Source organism: Ambystoma mexicanum, chromosome 7p, assembly GCF_040938575.1.
Source record: "Ambystoma mexicanum isolate Mex_15411 chromosome 7p, UKY_AmexF1_1, whole genome shotgun sequence".
NCBI classification, from domain to species: Eukaryota; Metazoa; Chordata; class Amphibia; order Caudata; family Ambystomatidae; genus Ambystoma; species Ambystoma mexicanum.
The window spans coordinates 973,257,175-973,269,933 of NC_090939.1; positions in this window are offsets into that span (position 1 = coordinate 973,257,175).

Sequence of the window (12,759 nt, forward strand, 5' to 3'; positions counted from 1 at the left end):
AGCTGCTGTTTAGGCAGAAGGAGCTTGAGTTCAATATGGCCAAACTACAGGAAGAGCTTGAGTTCAATAGGGTCAAGCTAAAAATCGAACAGGCCGAAAAACAGAAAGACAGGGATCGCCAGTTGGAACTGGCCAAGCTTCAGGTTGCAAATGGATCCAAGGGTCCTGGACATGGGTCTGGGGCCTCCTCTCATCCACGGTTTCCAAAAGATCTGCTCAGTGTGTATGAGGAAAAGAATGACATTATGGACTGGCTGAATACGTTTGAGTATGCATGCGAAGTTCAACAAGTTTACAATGCTGATAAGATTGCCTGGTTACTCAGCAGACTGCCCCATTCTGGCTGTAGTGCCATTATGGAAATGTCGAAGGCTGAGCGAGCGGATTTCGCAATGTTAAAGCAAACTCTCATTTTAAAGTTTGGAAAGACTCCTGCCCAATATTTAAAACGATTCAGAGAGTATAAGAAAAAAGAAGGTGGTACTTGGGTATCTTATGTAACCGAATCCTTAAAAAACTTGACTGGCTGGGTCGAAGGTTATAACGTTTCTACCTTTGAAGGCATGATAAGTCTTGTCATGCTGGAACATATTTTTGCATCTTCTTCCCCGGAGCTTAAGCAGCATTTGGCCGATTCGAAGGAGATAGATCCTAAGAAGCTTGCCATTGCCGCAGATTTATGGGTGTCACATCGAGTGTCCCATAAGGACAAAATTCATCCTGGTAAGCAGGAGGAAGGGAAAAAGTCCAAAGATAAGGAGGGTGGAGAATCTGATAAATCTTCTTCTTAAAAGGGCCACAAAAAGAAAAATAAGGGTAAGACACAAGAGAATTCACAGTGTAGTGGAGGTCAGCCTCCGAAACAGAACTCTGGTTACACTAAGCCTCCCTATGTAAACAGACCCAATGGATCTTGTTTTGCTTGTGGAGCAACTGACCAGGTGAAGGGGGATCCCCGGTGTAAGGTTAAACCTTTGGGGGTCCACTCCGCTAATCTGGCCTTCTCCTCCTATGAGGAAGAAGAGATTACAGGAGCATCCTTCTCCTCAGACTCCTTCCCCAGTGGGATAGAAGCTGAGGTAGTTTTAGTTTCCCTGGGTTCCTGGGAGCCTAAAGTCGCAGAGGCTTATGCTAGGATTCCAGATAATACCAAGCACTGCTTTAAAGACAGTCTGCTGATCAATGGAGTGGATACTCCAGCTCTTAGGGATAGTGGGTGCAGTCGAACTGTAGTGGATTCTACCTTGGTAGACTCAGAGGAAGTTGCCAGAGCTACTCTGATGCCCACTAAGTTGGCTGACGGCCCACCTCACATGTTTCCAGTAATACCTGTAAATCTTACTTTAAATGGTACAGCAGTCAGGATTCCAGTGAGCATTCAGAGAAACATCCCAGGACAGGTCTTGTTAGGAAATGATCTCAGAGCTTTAGGGCTTGTAGGAGACACTGCCGACAGACCCTGCACACGGTCTCCAACACGGGCAGCATTGGTCAAGACCAATACGCCGCCCCAGACGAAAGGGGAAACCCAAGGCGAAAGGAGTAAGCAAGTCAAGAGGAGGGAAAGAGAGCATTCCCCCGAACTTGCCAACCACTGCGGTGAAGGAAGTTGCTCAATCGCTTGGGCCTGAAGAGGAGGTGGCGATGCCTGAAGTATTTGACCCCAACGACCATCCAGAACTAAAAGACTTGTTAGTAGAAGGTGGTCCTGAGTTAGTAGAAGGTGGTCCTGACAGGGAAGAATTCAGTAAAGGCCAACGTGAGTGCCCATCTCAAGGCCTAAGGAGACAGGCCTGCTCCCAGCTTGAGGGTGAACCTCCTGGGACGCATGGGATTTATTGGGACAGTGGACTCCTGTATAGTGAGCCCACAGAGTCTACAGAAGGAGACCATAGGAGGTTGGTGGTTCCCCGTGCTGTAAGACCCTTCCTCCTGCAGCTGGCGCATGAAGTGCCCCTTGCTGGTCACCTTGGTATTAAGAGGACCAAGCAAAGGTTATCCATGCACTTCTACTGGCCCAAGATGGGGGTGCAAGTAGAAAGTCACTGCAGGAGTTGTGCCTCCTGCCAGTTATCTGGTAAGAGTTGCTCAACAATCCAAGCTCCATTGATACCACTCCCAGTTGTGGGAATACCATTCGAAAGGGTAGGGATCGACATTGTTGGCCCCCTTGACCCGCAGACATCCTCAGGCAATAGGTTTATCTTGGTGCTAGTCGACTATGCTACCAGATATCCTGAGGCCATCCCATTGAAAACTTTAACTGCCAAGTCAGTTGCAAAAGCGTTACTTCTTGACTTGATCTTTACTAGGGTTGGCTTCCCTAAAGAAGTTGTGTCTGACAGATGCAGCAACTTTATGTCAAAGTATATGCAGGCTATGTGGAAAGAATGTGGGGTCACCTACAAGTTCTCTTCTGCATACCACCCCCAGACCAATGGTCTGGTGGAACGTTAAAGAGCATGATTGGGGCTCTGGAAGAACCTCAGAGAAGAAAATGGGATCTTCTTTTACCATGCTTACTGTTTGCCTACCGAGAGGTACCACAGGAGGGTGTTGGCTTCAGCCCCTTCAAACTTCTGTTCGGTCATCCTGTACGGGGACCCTTATCCATATTCAAAGAGGGATGGGAGATGCCCACTCCCCCTGTTACTACCAACGTAGCAGATTATGTGCTGGGGCTCAGAAAACGGATGGTACTTCTGATGGGCTTGGCTAGTGATAAATTGAAGGCCCGACAAGCGCTGGTGAAACATTGGTACGACCAGAAAGCTTCCCTCATCAACTTTACACCTGGTCAGCAAGTCCTGATCATGAATCCCATAAGGCCTCGAGCTTTTACAGGACAAATGGTCAGGCCCTTACACAGTGGAGGAGCCCCTGGGGGAGGTTAACTATTTAGTGGACCTTGGAAGGCCTGGACAGGCTCCAAAAGTGTTCCACGTAAATAGGCTGAAGGCTTTCGTCCCAAGAGTCGAAATCGCAGCACTGCTACTGGCTTCAGATGTTGAGGAAGAGGAGTCTGAACCTCTCCCCGAGCTGTTCCAAAGCGGTCCTTCAGATAGCTCCTTTGAGGGTGTCCGAGTGGCCCCTCACCTGACCTCTGATCAGCAGGCTGAGGTGAAAAGTTTGCTTAGGCAGTTTTCCCCCCTGTTTTCACAGTCGCCTGGTTTGACACCTTGGTGCAAACATAACATAGACACAGGAGACATTGTACCTACCAAAAGTAGGGGATACAGGATGTCAGACAAAGTACGGTGTTACATTAAGACAGAGGTCAACAAGATGTTAGACCTTGGGGTGATTGAACCCTCTAGTAGTCCTTGGTCCAGCCCTGTGGTTTTGGTTCCAAAGCAGGCACTTCTGAATTGAGGTTCTGCGTGGATTATAGGGCTCTGAATGCTGTCACCAAGACAGATGCGCACCCCTTGCCTCGAACAGATGAGCTGGTGGATACCTTGGGTGCCTCCAAGTACCTCAGCACGTTTGACCTCACTGCTGGCTATTGGCAAATAGCTTTAGCAGAACATGCTAAAGCTATTTAAAGAGAAGACAGCGTTTTCTACTCCAGACGGCCTTTACCAATTCAGGGTATTGCCGTTCGGGTTGAAGAATGCACCTGCCACTTTCCAAAGGCTTGTGAATCATGTGTTGAATGGGTTGGACGAATTCTGTCTTGCATATCTGGATGATATAGCAGTTTTCAGTGCCACCTGGGAAGACCATGTGAAACACCTCAGGATTGTGCTCCAGGCTCTTCAGAAAGCACACTTGACCATAAAGGCTAGTAAATGCCAGATTGGACAAGGCTCAGTGGTTTACCTTGGACAGGAAGTAGGTGGATGGAGGATACAGCCTCTTCCCAGTAAAGTACAAGCAGTACAAGACTGGCCTACCCCCACTACACAGACCCAAGTGAGAGCCTTCTTAGGACTCACAGGTATTACCGCAATTTCATGGCAGACTATGGCACCATAGCTGCCCCTCTGACTGCCCTCACTACTCCGAAGAAACCCAAGAAGGTAACTTGGACCGACGAGTGTGAGAAGGCCTTCAATGGCTTAAAAGACTCCTTGTGCCAGGCCCCTGTCCTCAGGGCCCCTGATTATCAAAGACCTTTTATTGTGCAGACGGACGCCTCTGACACTGGGATAGGAGCTGTACTATCGCAAGTAGATGAGAAGGGTAAGGAACATCCTATCAGTTTTATTAGTCGCCAGCTTAAGGACAGAGAGCTCAGATGGTCCAAAGTGGAGAAAGAATGTTTCTCTGTTGTGTGGGCCCTACGGAAGCTGAGGCCCTACCTCTATGGGACGCACTACACTGTGCAAATTGACCATAAGCCCTTAAAGTGGCTAATGAACATGAAGGGAGAGAATCCAAAGTTGCTTAGGTGGTCCATAAGTCTACAAGGCTTCGACTTCACTATTGAGCATAGGCCAGGTGTCCAACATAGCAATGCTGATGGGTTGTCCAGAATGTTTAACCGACCTGAACACGAGACTCATCCAGGGGTGGATTAGTTCCCCCTGTCCATAGTCTGGGAGGGGCGAGTGTTAGGAAAGACTTCTTAATTGTGGGTAATTTTCCTTCCATGTGGCAACCCCTAAACTTTTTGCTGTTGTTTTCACCATGATCTAGACTCTGCCAGAGAAGTGCAGCCTTCTGCCGCACTCCTCTGGGCTTTCGCTCCATTCTTACGGGGAAACTGACATGCCCTTAAGACAGTCAGTACCTGGAAACGTCGTTTTCTGTAGTTTCTTTATCATGTTGCAGCTTTCGCGCAACATGGCACAAGAGGTCACTGTAAGCTAAGTTACTGCTCTCTTGGGTCTCTAATCTTCTACAGGCCCTAGATACTCTCTTTGGATTGTAAATGAATGGTGCAAGTGAATCACGGACGGGATTGGTGGCAGCGATCGTTTCTTGTGTTTTTGAGCTCCTTTTGGTGTTTAAGCGTGTTTCTCACGCTTAGCCCAAAATGGTGGCCGGGCTTCCAAAATGGCCAGAACATGAGGCTCTTTGTCCTGTCCGCTGACCGTCTTGCCCCCTTCACCTCTCCCAAGTCGAGCCGACCCGGGGCCTTCCTTATTTGGGCATGTACTTTCCCGCGAAACACAGATGCTTTCGCGGGCTTCTACAGGCCTTGTGTGTGCCTCCAGGATGGGGGCTGGGATGTCTGGTCCCAATACACATCCTGGGTGCCAGAGAGTCTAGGGTGGTGTGAATGCCTGGGACCCCCGTGGTCCGTGATAGGTCCACATATGGTGTGAGTGTTTTATGAGCGGATCTCCCATTGGGTCCCCTCCGTTTTGGCATGAAGGGAACCGTAGATAAGAGGTGGCTGGAAACACCACTACCAGGTCGATCTCCTGAGTTCTCACGAACTAAGGAATACAGGAGCCAAGTATCCTGCAACTACGAGGCTGAACCGAGGAATCGCTGGTGACCCGCTGAAGGACTGCTCCTCTGCACTGCTGTCGCTTTGTGAAACCCTTTCTACCTCTGATCGAACGAGAAGGCCTGTACTGGTACCTCGACCCCTTGGAATAGTGGGAACAACCATTCTCGGCATCTTCACCATCTCCTGCATGTAAGCCTTCGGAAGTGTCTCTGGGTCATCCAGCAGACTGACCAGCCTACCCAGGAGTCTTGCTTTGTAAACGCCGTCAGGTTGTGTTGTATTACGAGTCCTTGTCACTCTCACACGATTCGTACACTTGGCATTCCCAGGTCTGAAGTGAGCAGTGTACATTGGGCTGAAATACACACGGCTGCTCCGTTGCCCTGCTGTGGTAACAAACTGTGCGAGTTCACTGCGTTTGGGATATCCTCAACTCTAACTTCTGCTGCTGCGGAATCTACACGATGCCGAGACATCCCCTGCTCGTATCTGAACCTGCCAGCACTGAAACTAACGCGGAGAAGCCTGGGTCTGCTTGCATCGGGGACCGGTGAGTAGCACCGCTAGGAACTGGTCGCCCTCCTGCAGGAGCCCATAGCTTTTCCCCGCTGTGTCTACCAGCACGCCTTTCCGTACTCGTGCTCTGCTTCTGCCCTCAGTGGAGGCTGCGCTTGAGTCGCGGAACTCTGTTCATCTTCATTTGATTCATCGACCTAAACTGCCTGATTCCCTCGAAGAGACTCCCCTTTTGCCCGTTAGCACCAGTGTGTGCAGGTACTTTTGAGCACAAGGCTCCACTCTTCGTAGGGCTTGGACTTCCTTTCTGTTAGGTGCCTCTGAAGGCGGACTGGGTCTAATTATTATTCGCACTGCCTGTTTTCCTCCCCATCTAGGTGGTTTACACATTGTGTGCGTCTAGCTCGTTAGACTTGTTTGTATTTGTATATATATTGTATTGGTTTGGTATGTGTTGGTTTACTTGAGTTTTATTGTGATTTCTCGCTACGGTCAATGTTACGAAGGCCTTGTAATAAATGTGTATATATTTTTAATATAATGCCTGTTTGGAGTAATTTGTAAGTGTCCTTGCTTTGTTTGCTCATTGCAGGCTTTCAGTCACCCTCACCCCTCTTGAGACCTAGTCTTGACCGTCGTGATCGCTACCCTGATTGGTCTGGCTTGTCCAGAGGTTACCCTGTTCCAAGAAACTAGGCTGGCCTTCTGAACCTCTGCCCCTCCAGGACAGAGTTCAGAAATCCGTTTTAACCCCTTGACAAAAGTATTGCCTATGATTTTTATCCCCAACTCTTTTTTGTTGATTCATGTGCTAAGTGTGTTTTAACTCTGGTAACATTTCTTCCCGCGGGTATGCGTATCTTCAGTAAGACCGAACTGTCATTACTGTCAAAAAGTGATCGCATCTGTACTCCCGGTAATGGCTTTCTTTCACAACACCGGCCAGTCAAAACCAAAGGTACTTACCTTGAATTGTACTGCACAAAGTGAATTGGTTGTGTGTAGTGTATTTTATGTGTGTATTTTAATTTAATAGAAGTGAAATGTTTTGCGAACAGATAATCTAGAAATAAATGTACTTTTACTTTTCAACCAAAAACCTTCAGTCAGTGTTTGCTTGAGTCACAGTAATTGTAGTCCTTTGTGCAATCTCTACTACTGCTAATTTGCTCTTGAGATAGGTCTGGCTGCTCCGCTACTGCTACCACTTTAACAGTGTAGTACAGGCTAGGACCAAAGGTGAACTTGTATTACCACTTGTAATCTTAATTGTGTATAGTGGTCCCTAAGGGCACTGAACAGGATTCTGCCTAACACCAGTACTTTCAGAAATAGGGAAACACGCACAATGGCAGATAGATGATGTCTTAAAAGGAGCAGTGGAGGAGCTTGTAAGAGCAGTGTGAGCAGGATAAAGGGTGGTGCGCAGCGCTAGCAACAGATAAGTGTACATCAGGAACGATTATGTTTAAACTTGACAGTAAACCTGTCACAGACCTCCCTACTGTAGAAGAAGTGGATAGCTACTCAACATGTGATGACGCCAGGGCAGAAAGCGATGATGACAGGTGTGTAATGTAAGAGGCAAGGGACACAATCTTTTAGGAGGACAGAAATAGGATATTATGGTCCAGGGCGGGCAGAGATCGGGCATCATCATGGTCTGGGTGGCTTAGGTAGAGGCCAACCAAAATAGCTGTACTAAGTAGCAAAAAGGAAGCAGAGACATTGCAGTCCCAGATGCAGGGGACACAGCTCCTCTTATAACAGAAAGGTTGAGGGGGGCTCAGTATGTACCCTAGTCAAATATAGATGAGGACAATTTTATGAACAGCTTGCCGTCCCTCACAGCAGGGGCAGGCAAGTAGATTTATGCCCTCAAGAAACATACAGCAGAGGTTACCATAGATAGCTGTTGGGTACATGAAAGGTTTGTTCACCTTTTTATTGAGTGAACAGGCGGATACACTTTGGAGAAAGGCAGGATATGACATTGAACAGTAATGACCATGACAGCCTACCATTCAAGAACTGCCAAGCGCACATATGGAAAGTACTATGAGAAATCTACCCAAATACATCAGACATGCAGTCTATCCTAGCTCGCACTATGAGTCCAAATGATAACTCTGCCGATAACATTCAGAAGATAAAGGTGATGTGGCAGAGACGCGACAACCATGGGATAGGAACATCCCTGATTTTTAATCACATATTGATGAAAGGTCTCCTCGAAGCAGTGCAGGCAGAATTAGTGAAGATGGTAGGCATTGAGACGAAAGGATGGGCGAGATACAAGCTCACATAGTACACCATTGCAGAACAAAACAGGATAAGTAGAGAAGCCAAATTGACCAAGCGCAGAAGGCAGAAGCAAAATTGATACAAAAGAAGTTAGCTACATTTAGAATTAAATGAGCAGTAATTATAAGCACTGCAGAAGGGCAACATCAGGACAACTCCCAGCAGGGAGAGGTAGTGGGATGGGTTGTCCTGCACAAGTAGGGTATTATCCACAAGTACCACAAGTAGGGTATTTTCCACACGGAGGATATTTTCCACAAGCAAGGGGAGGCTTTCAGAGAGGAAGGGGGACTGGATTTGGATATGGATTAGCAAGACTCAGGTTCGGAGGATCATGCTATGTTTGTGGGAGAATGGGACACTTTGCACAAGAGTGTACGAGTATAAATAAAATACAGTATAGCACTGGTGGTATCCCTGCATACCAGATTACAACGTATCCCACACAACCACAGATACAACCCCGACAGATGCAATTCCTGTTTCCTCCGTATGGCCAAAGCGCCCTGCAGCAGATGACCCTAATGTAGTGTGAAGGAAGATGCCTTTCCGCGGGTGCATTAGCTTGCTGAGCTAACCATATTATATATTAGGTCCTTAGATGGCTGCATTAACAGCTAAGACTAACAGCTTATTTGAAGTGTGTGCTAAATGCTGAAACAGAACTTTATAGATGGATTAATAATGCTTTAGTAGCACCTATATACTAAGCATAGTGAGCTACATTGAATGTGCAGGCATTAAAGGGGTGGAAGGTTACATTCATAGCTTGCAAAGGCAGGGCAGAGGCCCAAGTTTAGTAGCTGACAGAGGCCTGTATTTGAGTGCTTAAAGCATTATAGCACCTAAGATGGCCAGTCTTGTAGCATTATAGACACTAGCTAGCAGAGTGAAGGCCCGGTAAATCTTGCTCACTGGGGGTTAATGGCAATGCATATTATTTCAGCTTCTCCTGGAATACCTTGGCTCTGCCATGCTTCATAAACAAATCCTCTTTCGCATGAGAAATTTCTGTCTCCCCCCGGCCATTACTGATAAGAGACATTCCTGCGCTTTCGCAGATGGGCTCCGAGTTGTGAGGGGAAGAAAAGGGAGTGCTTTTGGAAATTCACCTAGCAGGGTTTTTTCCATCAGTAAACATGTTTTGCACTGAGAAAGTTCTAGAATATTGCATCAGGCTGACTGACAGCACAAAGGTACAAGTATGCATGTACACATGACCCCGGGGGATCCTTCCATGGACTGGCACCGAGCAAGTGCCCGGAACTTGATGTACGCCTGCGGCTTCCTATAACGCTATCATCTACCAAATGGCCAAAGGATACGAGGGGAGGCACCTGGTGATGGGCAGCAGTTCGTTTAAGATGAGCCTGGGTCCCCCAGCGTTAAGATATAAGAAACGTGAGACTGTGTTCTAATTATTGGTGATTCTCTTAACTAGCATTTTATTCCCATTTGCTGCTAAATTTCTGTGTCTTTATATTTTGCATTCCAGTCAAATAAATGTTTAGTTTATGCTGAAAGTATCATCTCTCCAGTTGTGAGTTCATGGCTGTCGCGCAGAGTCGAACCTGTTAGTGGGAGGCGGGAGGTGTGCTATAGTGTGTGGGCTGGTCCCAAAGCGGTGCTTACACCCCTTTTCACTACACCCACTTACCCAGATATCCCCAGTTGGTCAAACTAGACAGAGTACTTTCCAACAACAGCAGTTGCCACAATACCCAAAATTGAATCCCCTCCAATCACAAGCGCAAACTCCTGCTCAACAATGGGACAAAAATGTGTTACCCCAGGGTGCAGTACCACCTTACCCAGGAGTGATAGTATTGGGAGGAATCCTTTCACATTCTCACGCACAGACATGAATACTCAATAGGATAGCCCACAGGGGGCTTTGACATGCCCAGTCATTTCATTAACTGCAGACCCGGAAGAGGATCGACAGATTGCAATAAAGATAGATGACAAAACTTTTTCATTTTTGGTCGTCACAGGAGATACCAAGCTTTGTATTAGGGAAAGAAGATCTCCATTGTTGGACAACATAATGGACATGCAGGAATATTCTGGGGCTGTTGTAACAGTTCCTTTTACTTAGGTTTTACCACTTACCACAGGTACACAAGAAGTTGTAGCAACCTTGTTTTATACAAGAGAAACACCAATTAATATATTGGGACAAGACATTATGAATAAACGTAACATGACAATGCCGTTTTCTGAATAGTGTGCTCCACCCCAGGCATGTATTACACACAGGTCACTGCACTTATACAAACATTTTGCCCCCACAGCGCTCTACAAGGTGCATCACTTCACCCACAGTTATTCCTATATCAGGTGCAAATACTGTTAGAATGGGTGCCCTGGATTAAGGATCACACATTCCCATTATCCACAGAATTATTGTTCAGACCATCAGTTTGCAAGGAAGTGGCACCAGGCACCACTATCACAATCACTATCATAATACTGGTTCATAGTGATAATTTCGACAACAAAAATGTCGAAAGTCAAAATTTCGAAAAAAAAATGTCGAAAAAGAAATGTCGACTTTTTTTTTCAGTGCATTTTTTTTTCGAAATGGGGGGGTTCCCCCCAACCCCCCTTTTTTTAATTTTCCCCTTTTTTTTAACTCCCGAACCCCTAAAATAAATATATAATTAAAAAAAACGAAAGTCGACATTTTTTTTTAGACATTTTTTTTTAGACATTTTTGTCTGTCGACATTTCTTTTTCGAAATTATGACTGCCCACCCATAATACTATCACAATACACTTAGAAGAAGCAATAACAAAGTAAGACAAAGTGACTCTGCATGAAGCAGATGATGATGGCATTGGATGGTGCACTGTATTATCCATTCACCCAGCACAGCACCTGCCAGACTTCACTGACAAACATATTTTTACAGATGATGATGACATAGGGGAGATGGTGTTTCAGATATGCTTACCATGTCACATGGTTGTAGAACAAAGAGAGGTTCTCCAGAAAGTACTTCTTACAAAAATACTATCAATACCCTTACATGAGGACTTGAACAGGGTGCTGTGAGGGGTCAGAAATGAGAGGCGGACACAAAGTAGCAGTATTCTCATTCTCAAACATTTTATTTGAAAGAAATGGGTTTGAAAAATGCCTCTCTAACCCTATCCTGAGGAAGGAGGTTTCCTACCAAAGAAACCTGAACTAAGAATCAATCTTGGTCAAGTAGTTAGTAATGTAGAAACCCTCACACTACAAACAATTAAGGATGCAAGGGAATCTCTCTGACATATGTTTAGTGAAAGGTGTTCATAATTAAAACAAAGAATACATCCAAAAGTATTTTCCAAGGAGAAATCCTTGAAACCAGATGATAGTTCCCTTCCCCTGGATTTTTAGGTTGAATGGCGAAAGTGTCATTTTCTAAACAGTATCTTTGTATCACAAGAGTGTCTCTTTATCCAACAATTCCTTGAGGGTTTTACACTAGATTCAGAAGGTTCTTGTTTACAAAATATCTTCCAAAACATCCACCAATGCCTTTGTAGCAAAAGAACAACAATGTTTTTGTACCGGATTCACAAAGTTCACATTATGCAAACTTAAAGATTTTGCTGGTATACTTTCCAGATTTCCTGGTAAACCTTCTTGTGGGGTGTTTTGTATCACTGTTAAACTTCTGTTGGATTGCCTGGTATACTCCCCTGCCAGGAATCCTTTCTATGGATGTATTACAGATCCTCTGGTATACTTCCCTGCCAGGTATCTTTGCCCCAACGGTCTACTTCTTGGTGTCTTCTCTTTACCAGGACTTCTCTCTTGGCTTAACTGGTAGTTTCAACATATCACATCAGCATCTGCTTTATTCTGTTCAATATATTTGCTTAGGGTAACACCTGCTTCAGCTCTCCCCCACATTGACATCTTATGCATACGTAATCATTCATATTTTATTGTTGCACTTTTTCTTGTCTGTATTCAAAACTTCTTTCTCTTAAAACTTTATCTGACATTGGGCCTCATTCCGACCCTGGCGTTAACCAAGGCGCTATTAGCGCCTTGGTTGACGCCGTTATCTTTCCGACTCCGCCATGGTGAATGGTGGAATTACCGCCCCATTCCAAGGTTGGCAGGGTCGGTAATTCCCCATTCACCATGGGCCCTTCCGCATTCCCATTTTTGGCCCATAGGGCTCAATGGGAATGGGGAAGGCGCTAATTACGGCACCGTAAATTACGGTGCCGTAATTAGCTGCTAGGTCCCTTTGCGGGTTGGTTTTTTAACACCTGCAAAAAGCAGGCGTTAAGTACCAACCCGCAAAGGGAACTCGGAATAGGGCGGTAAGGGCTTAACGGCACCGGTCTCGTTACCGGTGACCGTTAACCCTTACCGCCAGACTCGGAATGACCCCCATTAGGTTTTACCTGTGTTTAAATTGCCTTTGAGTTTTGTCCAAAATATAATTCTAACATACTTCATTCACTTGCTTTTCTATTTGTAGGTATGCCACAGGTGGTTTGCGGCGTCCCCAATTTATGGTGTGCTT